Source organism: Salmo salar, chromosome 01, assembly GCF_965601325.2.
Source record: "Salmo salar chromosome 01, fSalSal1, whole genome shotgun sequence".
Lineage (NCBI taxonomy): Eukaryota > Metazoa > Chordata > Actinopteri > Salmoniformes > Salmonidae > Salmo > Salmo salar.
In genome coordinates this window covers 156,565,373-156,581,958 of record NC_138291.1, presented here as the reverse complement: position 1 = coordinate 156,581,958, position 16,586 = coordinate 156,565,373, and the positions used below count along the sequence as shown (strand labels likewise).

At 45.9% G+C, this 16,586-nt stretch overlaps 1 pseudogene; it reads left to right on the top strand.

Annotated features, from left to right (window-relative positions):
- Window positions 1–887: 887 nt before the first annotated feature.
- Window positions 888–16,286, top strand: LOC106567240 (patatin-like phospholipase domain-containing protein 7; annotated as a pseudogene).
- The last annotated feature ends 300 nt before the right edge of the window (window positions 16,287–16,586 follow it).

Genomic DNA, 16,586 nt, shown 5'->3' with positions numbered 1-16,586 from the left:
TGGCAGGTCTGGAGGAATGAGCCCATTTCAGGACTGGGGAATGGGCAGCATCTGGGACAAACATCCAGTTAGCGAAAGCGCATCCGGCTTAACATTCTTGGACCCCACGCGGTAGGAGATGGTAAAGTTGAACCAAGTGTAGCAGGGCCGATTGAGCTTGCCTGGAGTTGAGACGCTTGGTTGTGCGGAGATATTCCAGGTTCTTGTGATCAGTCCACACAATGAATGGGTGTTCCGCCCCCTCTAACCAGTGCCTCCACACCTCCAACGCCATCTTCACCGCGAGAAGTTCTCGATTTCCCACATCATCATGCCTCTCAGTGGCGTTAAGACACTGGGAAAAGGAGGCGCAGGGATACAGCTTTTGGTCCTGGGAAGAATGCTGGGACAGGACAGCCCCCACTCCGACGTTTGAGGCGTCGACCTCCACCAAGAACTGACAGGACAGAGCAGGATGGATTCATATGGGAGCTGTAGTGAATCGATGCTTTAGGTCCAGGAACGCCCGGTCAGCAGCTGGAGACTACGCAAACAGGAACTTGGGAGAGGTGAGTGCTGAAAGGGGGGAAGCCAGTGTGCTGTAACCCCGGATAAAAGGGCGATAGAAATTGGCAAACCCCAGGAAGTGTTGCAGCTGCACTCTGGAAGTGGGTCGAGGTCAATCCACCATGCTCTCAACTTGCCAGGATCCATCTGCACATTACCTGCAGCAATGATGTATCCTAGGAAGGAGATGGAGTGGTGGAATTCACATTTTTATGCTATAAACAAAAAGCTGGTTCTCCAGGAGACGCTGAAGGACTTTTAGGACGAGAAGAACATGTTCTTGAGCTGAGTGGGAAAAGACGAGGATGTCGTCAAGGTAGACGAACACGAACCGGTTCAACATGTCGGAGAACGTCGTTAACCAGGACCTGGAATACAGCAGGAGCATTGGTCAGTCCGAATGGTGTCACCAGGTATTTGCAGCGTTGAAGGCTGTCTTTCACTCGTCTCCTTCCCGTATCCACACCAGATGGTAGGCGTTCCGAAGGTCCAACTTAGAGAAAATAGTAGCCCCCTGAACCGGGTCGAACGCTGAGGCAATGAGTGGTAGTGGGTAACGTTTTTTAACCGTGATGTCATTAAGGCCCCGGTAGTCGATACACGGACGCATACACCCTGCGGCCAGGGAGTCCTTGATGTACTTTTCCATCACCTTGGTCTCCGGACCCGACAGAGAATACAGCCTCCCCCAGGGTGGAGTAGTGTCCGGGCGAAGGTCGATCCCACAATCGTAGGTTAGGAAAACGTCCCGGGGCAAGCGGCACCGACTTCAGGCAATGAGTGTGGCAGAAGGGGCTCCAGCCCATGATAACACCAGCAATCCAGTCGATAAGGAGATTGTGTTGCTGGAGCCATGAAAACCCCAACACCATGGGTACCTGAGGAGACTTGATGAGCATAAACTGCATAGACTCACTGTGGCTCCCTGACACTCGTAGGTTGATAGGAACTGTATTGTGGGTGACTGCCTATAGAGTGCCCATCTAGCGCTTTGATGTCCATGGGATTGGAAAGGGGTTGAGTAGTGATACCCAGCTCTGACAACAGGGTAGTGTCCAATAACCTTTCACCTGGCGTAAACTGATCCCACCATGTTAATCCGGGCCAGATAATCAAATCCCTTCCTGGAAGCAGCATTGTATCAAGGCACAAGGCGAGACACAAATGCAGACACAGGAGGCAGATGGTTGGAGTCTTATAATGTTTATTAATCCAAAGGGGTAGGCAAGAGAATTGTCGTGGACAGGCAAAAAGGTCAACACCAGATCAGAGTCCAGGAGGTACAGAGTGGCAGACAGGCTTGTGGTCAAGGCAGGCAGAAAGGTCATGCAGGCGGGTACAAAGTCCAGAAACAGGCAAGGGTTAAAACCGGGAGGACTAGAAAAAGGAGAATGCAAAAGCAGGAGAACGGGGAAAACCTCTGGTTGACTTGGAAACATACAAGACAAACTGGCACAGAGAGACAGGAAACTCAGGGATAAATACACTGGGGGAAACACGCGACACCTGGAGGGGGTGGAGACAATCACAAGGACAGGTGAAACAGATCAGGGCGTGAGACATTGATTGGCTAGTGATGTAAATTGGTGGTGGGACAGCCAGGAGGAAACTGTTTTTTCAACTGGTTCATATTGGACAAGAAATTGCGCAAAAGCGATTTGAATAGAACACTGTAATTGAATGGATCTTCATGGTAATAACCCTGTTTTGTTGTCCAGTTGACTGGCGTGCTGATCGGGGCTGTGGTGGCAGTCTTTAATTGGCATTGTGGTGCTCTTCATCTATAGAATATACAGTCATCCATCCTCTTCCTCCCTGCTTCATGGGACAAGCATGTGGACCAAGAACACAGTTGATATTGAACTTGATATTATACACACTGAAAACATACTTGACAATGAGTGAAATTTGACCACACCAGCATTGGCGAATAATAACTGTTGGTCCTGAACAGAGAATCCTTATTCACAGGACATTCATTCCATCTGTGCTGTATACTATGTAGGCCTAGTTGTATTTTGCGCTCTGTTTACTAGGCACTATTGCTCACAAAAGCGGTGTTATCTATGTTGATAGCATGTTGTGTCTGTGTTGGAAGGTGGACAGCAGGCTGTTCCCCGCTATCGCTTCAGGAAGAGAGACAAGGTGCTCTTCTACGGCAGGAAGATAATGAGGAAGGTTAGTAATTCTTAAAGTGTGTTCCATATGGCACCCTAGTCCCTTTATAGTGCCACTACTTTTGACCTGGTCCCATAAGGCCTTGGTCAAAAGTAGTGCACCAATGAATAGGGTGCCATTTGGGATACACATCTGTTCACTCTCCTACTTACCAACCTATTGACAGAAAGGTATGCATACTGTAGCGACCTTAACCCAAGACCTAGCGAGCTCGTCAAGAGGGTCAGATCTCCTGGCGTAAGGTGTTGGGTTGACAGTCACTGGACCTGGGATTGAGTCCCAGTCGGTGTTTCCTCCTGAATTCACTACAATACTACCTTTTACTTGGGAAATGAAAGAGACTCTTCACCTAGTCACTCATCTCCATTCCATGCATTATTTATCAGAGCCCGTATTCATAAAGTGCCTCAGAGTAGGAGTGCTGATCTAGGATTAGTTAAACTTTTTAAATTCAAATGAATATGATTATATGGTCAGCGGGGACCTGATCCTAAATCAGCAATTATTTATTTTCTGAGACACTTTAAGAATAGAGGCCCAGGAGTTTAGCATGCCAATCCTTATTCCCATTCTTTTGAATTGAAATTAATTTCTGACGCCTTTATAATTTCAGAATATTACGTATCAATTCTTGGAATTGAGTGTGAATCTCCTGTGATTTGTCTTCTGATGATAAGAAATGTTAGTTACATGTTTCCCATCTAGAACGCAGAGCAAAGTAGCATTTTGTGCCTTTCGTAACTCATCCCTTCATCCCCTTCCTTCCATGGATTCCCTCTGTCTCTCTCTGTCACATGCAGGTCCAGACCCTAGACCCTGTCCTCCCCTCTGTCCTCTACCTCGAGTGTCCAAGCAGTGCCCTCGGAAGAGACCCAAAGTCCTGAGTATAGCTCGCAGGTAGGCTACCATCTTTAGAGGCTGTCACACCACTACTCAAAAAAGAGGAAATGACATTTAAGAAGGGCGCACTAGTCTATGCCATCTAATGTGTGTGTATGTTCTAGGATCCTGCGTATCCGTAAGGAGCTCCCCACCCTTCAGCCCAAGGAGCCCCCTCCATCCCACCTGGAGGCCGACCTGACTGAGTTTGACGTGCAGAACTCCACACTCCACTCTCACACACCAGTAGCAGTGTGTGTGTTGTCTGTGTAACTCTATGTTATCTCCCTCTGCTCTCAGGGTGCTTGGCCACTTTGAAAAGTTCCTGGAGCTGTGTTGTCACATGGTCTTGTGGAGTTACATGAAGGGGAGGGGCTGTTCCGGCTGGGAGATGATTACAATAGCATCTACGTGGTCCACGACGGATGTCTGGAACACTGCATCCACGAAGATGGAAGAACAGGCTAGAATCCCCGCTGGGAATACACCATGAAACCCAGTGTACACACGCTCAGAGCTAGCCTTAACCCTAACACCAGCATCCACTGACATTTTTGCTTAGTCAATATCATAGATGTATTTTTATGAGTCACTCCGTGCACCTAGGGGAATTTAGCTTTCTGTGTGTGGTACAGGATGGTACAGAGCCGGTTGTGAAGGACGTGCTCCTGGGGGACAGTGTTCATAGCCTACTCAGTATTCTGGACATCAGATGGAGTGGAAATATTGACTCGTCCCAAATGGCACCATATTCCCTTTATAGTGCACTACATTTGGCCATAGGGCTGTTGTCAAAAGTAGTGCACTATATAGGGAATTGGCTGTCATTTTGGATGAGACTATATCTCCGCTTCATCTGACATGCCTCACACAGCCTCTGTTCTCCTCTACTCACTACTTCACCCATCCATGCATCTCTCCCTCCTCCCTGTCCTGTCCTTGATCCAGCCAGCTCTCAGCTCATCCCTCCCTCCACTGCTATACCTCTGTTCATCTTTGCTCCCTCTCTATTCTTCTCACGCTTATTTTTCAATCTGTCTATTCATCCCTCTATCCTCCTCTTATTATTTCAGTGTTCCATCCACATGAATCTATTTCCATCTTCCTTTACCAGGTTAGGTCACTCTGGTTAACCCTCCTTCGCTCTCTCTCTCTCTTATTTTCTATCTCTTCCTTGTGTGATTGGTTGGTTCCTGTGTTCCTCAGGGTTACTCCACCCCCTATAAGACGCTGTCAGCACGGGCTGCGTCTTGCTTCACTATCCTGCGTCTGCAGGATAGTGAAGCCTTCCATTCTGTGTTTGAGTAGTACCCCGAAACTCTAATGCGCGTCATTCAGGTATGACCCCAACCCTCAGCCTGGTTCTAAACCCATTCAAACAAACAGAACTGTTTGGATGAGACCCCCTAATGGCAATGTCTGTGTCTCAAATTGCACCCTATTCCCTATGGGCCCTAGTCGAAAGTAGTGCACTATGTAGGAAATAGGGTGCCATTTGGGAGACACCCAAGGATGGAAATTCTGCCTAACCTGAGTTGAAAGTACACCCTGATTGTTCTGAAGAATAGTGCTGTTGTGGCTGTATTACAGCCATTGTTGTGTAGTGGTGTTTGATCCACGTTGGTGTGTGTGTCCCAGATAATCATGGTGCAACTCCAGAGAGTGAGCTTCCGGCCCTTATATAACTACCTGGGCCTGACCACAGAGCTCTTCAACCCGGTGATACACACACTTACACAGTAGAGTACACACTCCAGCGATATCGTACACACACACAACCTAATTTCACACACAATTAAGCCCAGCATCATAGCTCTATCCTCTATCCCGACATCTTCCAGAGTCTTAAAGCTCAGTGAAACTGAATAATATGGATCACGAGCCTCTATAAATCATATAAAGGACAGTAACTTTTAAACCCACTTGCCACTAATCTTCCATCAGTGTTAAAGCTTTATTGTTCTCCATCACAGAGCGAGATTGGAAGTCTTCACTCAGACCCCCTCGACCCATCTTCTTTAACAGCCACTTTATTTTACAATTGAATTCTGTCGTTCTGATTTAACTTCCTCTAGTATTCTTTATATATATATATATATATATATATATATATATATATATATGTTTTTTCTCCCCATTGGTAGTTACAGTCTTGTCTCATCGCTGCAACTTCCGTATGGACACAACCCAACCCAAACACAACCCAACCAAGCCGCAATGCTTCTTGACACAATGCCTACTTAACCCAGAAGCCAGCCGCACCAATGTGTCAGAGGAAACACCGTACACCTGGCAACTGTGTCAGTGTGCACTGCACCCGGCCCACCACAGGAGTCGCTGGGCCAATTGTGCGCCGCCCCATGGATCTCCCGGTCACGGCCGGCTGCGACAAAGCATGGACTCAAACCCAGAATCTCTAGTGGCACAGCTAGCACTGCGATGCAGTGCCTTATACCACTGCACCACTTGGGAGGCCCTTACTCTAGTATTCTTTCCTTCACCCACCTCATATTGTATTCTCTAATGTTGCTTAATGCACGATTAGGTTGATATGATGTAAAATAGTGCAACATCTTTGCATCTTTGATTGACAGGAGTGTCAGGCGGTCCCCTTTGTGACGGTTACTGGGGTGGTAGGAGAGGGGAGTCTAGTCAGGACCCCCCCCCCCCACCTGCACATACAGAAACCTGCTCCGACACAGACGCTGGGAAAGACAGTCCCTCCAACGCCTCTAGGAAAACTCATTCTATCTTTATGCCCACTGATGGTACAAGTAGGCTTGTCCACTGCAGAGTACCACAACTTCATTCCCTTGTGGCTTCACACGCACAGTATGCCCATCAATACCTCTCTCTGCTCAGCAGGGGTGAGAGGGAACGACCTGAACATGGCATACGAGCGGGCCAGAGTCACCATAGACGAACGCCCCTCCAGCCCTGTCATTTATAAGGTGAACCTCCGTTCTTCCTTCCTTCCCTCTCCATTACACCACTCTGTGTGACCCAAATTAAACACTATTCCCTACATGTCATATAGGGAATAGGGTGCCATTTGGGTCACCCATACCTTTGCCTCTGGGCTTGCGTCTGCCTCACTAATGCCTGAATACCCCCCCTTCCCTCTCTGTCCTCCCACCTCTCCTCCAGTCCATCCTGAAGAAGAGTGTGACCATGCAGCACACACCCTTGGCGGCGTTCCACTACACAGACTGTGAGGGATGCTCTGACAACGTCCACCCCAGCAAGGTCAGCGACATCGTCCAGATCTGCTGGGCATCATCAAGCTGCAGGTGAGCAGTTTCGGACAGGGAGTACCATATAGACGTATAATATACAGTAATATGTACATAGTATATATGGTTAAATATGGTAATCGAATTAGTGTTGCACGGTATATCGGGACCACGGTAATATCACGGTACCAAAACGTCATGATAGCAACATTTCAGAACACCGTAGTCCCGTTTCAAATGATACTACCTAATTCTTCAGCACGACCGATCTAAAGAATCTTCTGGCGCCTGTTATAAAATGTTTATAAAATCAGTTTTGCTGAATTTAAGCAACAGCCACTAGTCTTTTGTATGCGCAGGTCCAATAATATTAACTTCACTTTCACTCACTTTGCGCATTTCACGTGGCAGCTGTAATCAGCCAGCCACATCTACTACCGGCCCTCACTCACCTGGTTCTCTCCGCATCCTCTTCCAGCCCTCACTCACCTGGTTCTCTCCGCTTCCCCTACCAGCTCTCACTCACCTGGTTCTCTCCGCTTCCCCTACCAGCTCTCACTCACCTGGTTCTCTCCGCTTCCCCTACCAGCTCTCACTCACCTGGTTCTCTCCGCTTCCCCTACCAGCTCTCACTCACCTGGTTCTCTCCGCTTCCCCTACCAGCTCTCACTCACCTGGTTCTCTCCGCTTCCCCTACCAGCTCTAACTCACCTGGTTCTCTCCGCTTCCCCTACCAGCTCTCACTCACCTGGTTCTCTCCGCTTCCCCTACCAGCTCTCACTCACCTGGTTCTCTCCGCTTCCCCTACCAGCTCTCACTCACCTGGTTCTCTCCGCTTCCCCTACCAGCTCTCACTCACCCTGGTTCTCTCCGCTTCCCCTACCAGCTCTCACTCACCCTGGTTCTCTCTGCTTCCCCTACCAGCTCTCACTCACCTGGTTCTCTCCGCTTCCCCTACCAGCTCTCACTCACCTGGTTCTCTCTGTCCGCTCTTCATGCGCACCTTTTCCTCCATTAGTTTAAAATATAATTTAGCTGTGATGGTGAGTGGGGATGCAGACCCTGATGAGTTTTCTGTTGTTAGATTTGTACATTTGTCACATTGGAGCAGCACGAGTAAAGTTGATACATTGTATCATGTCATCGCCTGTTATAACCAAGAGCACAGACCAGCCTGTGTAGACTTTGCCAGTTCACTGTCATGCAGCCTCTGAGTGCCAGAGAGGGAAAAGGGAACACCACTTCACGACAGCCATGCTTGCAGCTTTCCAGCAAAGAAAACATCTTGTTTCTAGCCTAAATGGTTAAAAACATGACTTATATTACCGGAGATGCTTTTTTATTCATTCTATCGGGATTCGCGCACATTTTATGTAATTTCACAAAGAATGTCGCAGGCCATTTTAAACTAATCCTGGGTGGCTAATTCTTGGTTTGATAACAAAAAAAACTTGTTCAGTCATGTTACATAGCTAGCTAACAACCTGGTAACTTGACAGTAAATCGAGGCAAATTTGATTGAGATGTGCTTCAAATGCAGGATTCATGTAGGCCTAAACTATATAAATCTATTTATTTCTGGTGCTCCTTAAATTTTGTTTGATGCCTAACTTTTTAAAAGTTGGGAGCAGTGTATGTGTGTTTGTGGGAGAGAGTGGTGTGTGTGTTTATGAGAGAGAGGGAGACAGAGAGTGTATGAGGAAGGGAGGAAGAGTGTACAGTGCAATTTACTTTTTCCACATTTTGTTATGTTACAGCCTAAAGTGGATTAAATAAAATGTATCCTCATCAACAAACAATACCCCATAATGATAAAGCGAAAACGGGTTTTTAGAAATTTTAGCAAATATACTAAAAGAAAAAACAAAAATACCTTATTTACAGAAGTATTCAGACCCTTTGCTATGATCCTCGAAATTGAGCTCAGTTGCATCCTGTTTCCATTGATCATCCTTGAGATGTTTCTACAACTTGATTGGAGTCCACCTGTGGAAAATCCAATTGAATGGACATGATTTGGAAAGGCACACACCTGTCTATATCAGGTCTCACAGTTGACAGTGCATGTCAGAGCAAAAACCAAGCCATATGGTCGAAGGAATTGTCTATAGAGCTCCGAGACAGGATTGTGTCGAGGCACAGATCTGGGGAAGGGTACCAAAATATTTCTGCAGCATTGAAGTTCCCCAAGAACACAGTGGCCTCCATCATTCCTATATGGAAGAAGTTTGGAACCACCAAGATTCTTCCTAGATGTCACGATTGTGTGTAGAGATGGACCAAGGTGCAGCGTGCTCTGAGTTCCACATCTTTTATTTAAAGAAACTCACAAAACAAAAGGAAACAAACAACAAACCGTGACGACAGAGTTGCTACATGCACTTACTCAAAATAAGATCCCACAAAACACAGTGGGGAAATGGCTGCCTAAATATGATCCCCAATCATAGACAACGGTAAACAGCTGCCTCTGATTGGGAACCATACCAGGCCAACATAGAAAAACAACCTAGATAACCCACCCTAGTCACACCCCGACCTAACCAACAAGGAGAATAAAAGGCTCTCTATGGTCAGGGCGTGACACTAGAGCTGGCCGCCCGGGCCAAACTGAGCAGTCGGGGGAGAAGGGCCTTGGTCAGGGAGGTGACCAAGAACCCGATGGTCACTCACGCTTGGAGTTTGCCAAAAGGCACCTAAAGGTCCCTCAGACCATGAGAAACAAGATTCTTTGGTCTGATGAAACCAAGATTGAACTCTTTCGCCTGAATGCCAACCATCATGTCTGGAGGAAGCCTGGCACCATCCCTACGGTGAAGCATGGTGGTGGCAGCAGCATGCTGTGGAGATGTTTTTCAGCAGCAGGGACTGGGAAACTAGTCAGAATCGAGGGAAAGATGAATGGAGCAAAGTACAGAGAGATCCTTGGTGAAAACCTGCTCCAGAGTGCTCAGGACTTCAGACTGGGGCGAAGGTTCACCATCCAACTGGACAACGACCCTAAGCACACTGCCAAGACAACCCAGGAGTGGCTTCGGGACAAGTCTCTGAATGTCCTTGAGTGGCACAGCCAGAGCCCGGGCTTGAACACGATCGAACATCTCTGGAGAGACCTGAAAATAGCTGTGAAGTGACTCTCCCCATTCCACCTGACAGAGCTTGAGAGGATCTGCAGAGAAGAATGGGCGAAACACCACAAATTACAGGTCTGCCAAGCTTGTAGCGTAATCCCCAAGCAGACTCAAGGCTGTAATTGCTGTCAAAGATGTTTCAACAAAGTTCTGAATACTTATGTAAATGTGCTCTTTCAGTTTTTAATTCTTTATAAATGTACACACATTTCTAAACCTGTTTTTGCTTTGTCATTATGGGCTATTGTGTGTAGATTGATGAGGAAAAAAACGATGTAATCGAGTTCAGAATAAGGCTGTAACGTAACAAAATGTGGAAAAAGTCCAGGGGTCTGAATACTTTCCGAATGCACTGTACACACACACCTTGCACACACACCTTGCATGTGCACACACACATACACACACTCTCTTTCTCTCTTACAGACACACATACACAATTCTCCTCTCTTCATCATGTCACTTCAAGGCTGTCTGGACGGTGCAGTTCAGCAGTGTTGCCTTTCCGTAGATTCTTACCCTAGCACTACACATCTAATTCAAATAACCAACTCCTCATCAAGCTTTGATCATTTGAATCAGCTGTGTAGTGCTAGGGCAAAAAATTAAATGTACACCCAGGTGGGGCCCCAGGACCGAGTTTGGGAAACCCTGGCCTAGAAGACCAGCCTATGTTGTTATCAGACCCTGGCCCTTGGTGGAGTCATAAGTGGAGTCATTAGTGCACAACGTAGCAAAGAGTTGCAAAACGTTCAGTAACGGAAATCGCTTTGCATTTAAAACAAGCGTTTCTATTGGACAAATTCAGGTAGGAAGCTCTCTGTGTCGTTATGTTTGTCTGTCTGACAGACTGACAGAGACAGACATAATGGCAGACAGTGAGCAAGAGACAGACCAACAAACAAAACAGGAAATAACCTACCTGAATTTGTCCAATAGAAACAATAGTTTTCATTGCAAAACTAGCATTGGCTTTAGAAGAGGTTAGCTAGCTTAGCGTGATAGCATGGTGATTGGGGAGAGGTTAGCTAGCTTAGCGTATTAGCATGGTGCTTGGGGAGCGGTTAGCTAGCTTAGCGTGCTAGCATGGTGCTTGGGGAGAGGTTAGCATGGAGCTTGGTAGAGGATGTGGGATTAAGTTTAGTGCAGATCATTAGGTTCTTTAATCATGTGTTTGATGTGGGTTTCAACAGGCTCAATGGCCAAAGCTACAATGCATGGTATGTTTCTCAACCTCAGAGAAGTGGGGGTGGTGAAAGGGAGAGAATGAAAAGGTAGAGTGGGTTGTGGGGGGAAGGGAAAAGGGGTCTAAGTCGGTCAGGTGGAAAAAAGTAAAAAAGTAAAAGAATGGAAGTGTAGACTGAACTGGAGAGACGTCGATCAATATTTGCTCAAGCAGCAGAATGATTCATAGCTTCTGTTTGATTGTATTTTTTCACCCTCCCTCATCAGTTCAAACACTGGGTTTCCATCCCAAGTGGCACCAGAACCCTAAAGGCACTGGTCAAAAGTAGTTCACTATGTAGGGAATAGGGTGTAATTTGAGACACAGCATGAGACCTTGTGCTAAAGAACCTAATGGTCAGTGTGTCTGGGGCTTGGTTGCAGGGTCGACCTCACTGACCACTTATCCCTGATATGATATCGACTGAGATGGAGAAAAATACCAACCACACACAGACAGACTCAAGTGGCTTGATATTATTGTGTAATAATCTCTTCTCTGCCTAACTGCTACTGTAGCTTTTATTGTGGTTCAAAAGGTTGTCTTTCTGCATAAAGTGTGCCTATAAACAGTGCATTCGGAAAGTATTCAGACCCCTTGAATTTTTCCACATTTTGTTACGTTACAGCCTTATTCTAAAATTGATTAAATTGTTTTTTCCCCTCATCAATCTACACACAATAACCCATAATGACAAAGCAAAAACAGGTTTATATCAGATTTACATAAGTATTCAGACCCTTTACTCAGTACTTTGTTGAAGCACCGTTGGCAGTGATTACAGCTTTAAATGTTCTTGGGTATGACATCACATGCTTGGTACACCTGTATTTGAGGAGTTTCTCCCATTCTTCTCTGCAGATCCTCTCAAGCTCTGTTGGATGGGGAGAGTTGCTGCACAGCTATTTTCAGGTATCTGCAGAGATGTTCGATCGGGTTCAAGCCCGGGCTCTGGCTGGGCCAGTCAAGGACATTCAGAGACTTGTCCCGAAGCCACTCCTGCGTTGTCTTGGCTCTGTGCTTAGGGTTGTTGTCCTGTTGGAAGGTAAACCGTAGCCACAGTCTGAGGTTCTGAGCACTCAGGAGCAGGTTTTCACCAAGGCTCTCTGTGTACTTTGCTCTGTTCATCTTTCCCTCGATCCTGACTAGTCTCCCAGTCCCTGCCTCTGAAAAATCTCCCCACAGCATGATGCTGCCACCACCATGCTTCACCGTAAGGGTGGTGCCAGGTTTCCTCCAGACGTGACACATGGCATTCAGGCGAAAGAGTACAATCTTGGTTTCTTCAGACCAGAGAATCTTGTTTCTTATGGTCAGAGTTCTTTAGCTGACTTTTGTCAACCTCCAAGCGGGTTGTCTTGTGCCTTTTACTGAGGAGTGGCTTCTGTCGGGCCACCCTACCATAAAGTCCTGATTGGTGGAGTGCTGCAGAAATGGTTGTCCTTCTGGAAGGTTCTACCATCTCCACAGAGGAACTCTGGAGAACCATCAGAGTGACCATCGGGTTCTTGGTCACCTCCCTAACCAGGACCCTTCTTCACCGGTTGCTCAGTTTGGCCGGGGGGCCAGCACTAGGAAGAATCTTGGTGGTTCCAAACTTCTTCCATTTAAGAATGATGGAGGCAACTGTGTTCTTGGGGACCTTCAATGCGTAGGTCATTTTTTGGTACCCTTCTCCAGATCTGTGCCTCGACAAAATCCTGTCTCGTAGTTCTACAGACAATTCCTTCGACCTCATGGCTTGGTTTTTTTCTCTGACATGCATTGTCAACTGTGGGACCTTATATAGACAGGTTGTGTGCCTCTCCAAATCTTGTCCAATCAATTGAATTTACCAAAGGTGGACTCTCAAGGATGATCAATGGAATTAGGATGCACCTGAGCTCAATTTCGAGTCTCATAGCAAAGGTTCTGAATTCTTATGTAAATAACGTTTTCTGTTTTTTAAATTTGATATATTTGCTAAATGTCTAAACTTGTTTTTGCATTGTCATTATGTGGTATTGTGTGTAGATTGAGGGGGGGGGGAAATATTGTATCTATTTTAGAATAAGGCTGTAATGTATTTAATCTATTTTAGAATAAGGCTGTAACGTAACAAAATGTGGAAAAAGGGAAGGGGTCTGAATACTTCCCGAATGCACTGTATTATGTGCCTACTATGCCTGTTGAATGTTATTCTCATATACAGAAATGGGCGTACAGTCTGTTGTATGCATTATACGTCTGTTTGTATAGTTTTAGATAAACTGTGCCCTACTTCCCTTTGTCTGACCTCTCGCTGACCTTTTATTCTCTAGTTGACCTTTTCTCTTTGACCCTGTAGTTGGAGCAGATGCTGGAGGGCAGTGCGGTGAGGGCCCAGAAGCAGCTGGTGTTGTTACACAGGGAAGATGGCCCACCACTCCAGGGCACTGTGGAGTGGCTCAACATGAGGAGCTGGATCTCCAGGCACCTGCACCTCTCCTGCCCACACAGGGTCTACTCCAAAAGGAGCCTGCCCAAACTGGTATGCACACGCACGCAAACACACACATCTGATCTGCCAAAAGTGCACAATCAGACACCACCCATAACGAAGGTAGAATTGCCAGGTAACCCCACTGTTATTTCTAGTGTCCAACCATTTAGGAACTAGTGTGTTAAGCTCTTCTGAGTGTCTGTCTCTCCTCTACAGATAGAGATGTACTAGCTTGTGTTCCAAAAGCCAGCTGACCGCCATTCAGACTTTTCCCGTCTGCCCAGGGTGCTGATGCCATCGCCCTCATATGGGGGAGGAGGAGCCAGGTACGACCCAATGACTCCAGGTACGACCCAATGATCTCTGACTTCTACATCACTGACATCACTAAGCACTATATATAGTCACTAGTCATTTCTGTGAAGTCATACCATGATGACTCAAATAACTGACTGCTTCCACATGTAATTTCTCGCTCTTTTAATTTTATCTTGTTCTCATGTCTCTCCTCTCTCTTCTCCTTCTGTTTGTGCTGTTTTTGTGTTGTGTTCAGGAGATGTTTCAAGGTTGGTTCCTCTTGTCTCTCTCTCTTCTGTTTTGTTAAATGCCTTGAACTATGTGTCTTGTTCCCCTTGTGAAGTGGTGTGGTACTAGTTTTGACATATGTGGTGATGTAAAACAAGATGTTTACTTGGCAGTTACAATCACTAACAGTGAACATTAGTAGAGATGAGTTGTGAGTCTGTTGTGTGAAACCATTTCAAAACATCTGCACTGCAATCTGTTTTTACACCTGCCAGATACAGGGAACGCTGCAGAGACTGGTTAGTCATCAGAACCACAAACATGACGAAAGCCGAGACATTACGTAGATCCACATTCCTTTAACCCCTCTTGGGTACGGGGCAGTATTTTCACGGCCGGACGAAAAACGTACCCAAATTAAACAGCCTACTACTCGGGCCCAGGAACTAGAATATGCATGTTATTAGTAGATTTGGATAGAAAACACTCTGAAGTTTCTAAAACGGTTTGAATGATGTCTGTGAGTATAACAGAACTCATATGGCAGGCAAAAACCTGAGAAAAAATCCAACCAGGATGTGGAGGATCTGAGGCTGGAGTTTTTTCAAGTGATTGCCTATCTAACACACAGTGACTTAGGGTTCATTTTGCACTTCCTAAGGCTTCCACTAGATGTCAACAGCCTTTAGAAAGTTGTTTGAGGTGTCTATGGTGAACAGAGAGCCAACAAAGGAAGTTGGAAGTTGTTGACTCAGGAAAGCACATGAGTTCATTGGCACGCTTTCACGTGAGGGGTAGCTGTGTTCCAAAACGTTTTTCAAGACATTGGAATAATCCGGTTGGAATATTATTGAAGTTCTAAGATAAAAAGGCCCTAAAGATTGATGCTATACAACGTTTGACATGTTTAAACGAACGTAAATATAACTTTTTTTTACTTTTCGTCGTGACATTTTGGCCGCGCTTCCTACACTTGGAGTAGCTTACTGAACGCGCAAACAACAAGGAGCTATTTGAACATAAATTATGGACTTTATCGAACAAAACAACCTGGGATTCCTGGAAGTGCCTTCTGATGAAGATCATCAAAGATAAGTGAATATTTCTAATGCTACTTATGATTTTAGATGACTCCAAAATGGCGGGTATCTGTATTGCTTGATGTCTTATTCTGAGCGCAGTACTCAGATTATTGCAAAGTGTGCTTTCCCCGTGAAGCATTTTTGAAATCTGTCACAGCAGTTGCATAAAGGAGATGTTCATCTATAATTCTTTGAATAACAGTTTAATATTTTATCAACGTTTATGATGAGTAGTTTTGTAAATTGTAGTGCTGATTCACGCTAGCGTCCCACCTCCCCAAGAAAGGTTAAGTTTGATGAGGGAGTCTCTCTCACTCTCGCTCTTGCTCTGCTCTGAGTGAGGCAGGGATCCCTGTGGACCTGGTGGGTGGAGTTTCCATCGGCTCCCTGATGGGGACGCTGTACGCGGAGGACCACAGCCGCATGAGAAAGAGGGCACGAGAGTGGGCCATGGTGAGAGGAACCACAACACCTCATCTAGTCTCTTTCTCAGTTCTTCTTTCCTCGATTCATTGCGTCCTCCGTCCTCGCCTCTTTCTCAAAATGCATTGGAAGAAAAAGTCAAAGGAGAGGGAGATTGGATATTTTTGTCCAAAATACCTTGAGAAGGAGGCAAGGAGAGAGGACACAAGGAATCCAGGAAAGACAAATTTAGAAATATTAATTTGATCTTCACTCAACCTTTAACTGTCGCCTGTTGGCAAGTGTTTACATTTTGGCCAGGATGGTCTAAGAAGTCTTGTGACTTCAATGGGACAAAGTGGTAAAATTAAAGGTGAATTATAAGGGTTCTCATCGATTTGTTCCCAGTCTTTTTGACGGTGTGTTGCAGGAGATGACATAAGAAAAGGTGCTGGACCTGACCTACCCCATCACTTCTATGTTCTCTGGCGCCGCCTTCAACTCCAGCATTTACACAGTGTTCAAGGGCAAGCAGATTGGTGAGGAAGAGACACCTTCACAGCACAGCTGGAGTTAGTCTTGGGACTAACTGGCAGAGAAAGTGAATGAATGTGAGCCTCTCTCACAGCACTGTATAGGACTACAGCCTCAGGTACTGTGTAAACCAAAATATATTTTATTAATACACCTTTAATGGCTTGTGCTAATTTGCAATTCATTTCTATGACTTGATATTGGGTTCATATCGGAGTGAAAGTATGTTTTTGTTTACTAAGAATATACATGCCATTTAAAAAAATAATTACTCGGAATGTATAGGATTACTTAGGATGTGTCCCAAATTGTACCCTGTTCCCTATTTAGTGCACTGTTTTTGCTCTTTTCAAAAGTAGTGCACTATAAGGAATAGGGTGTCATTTGGGA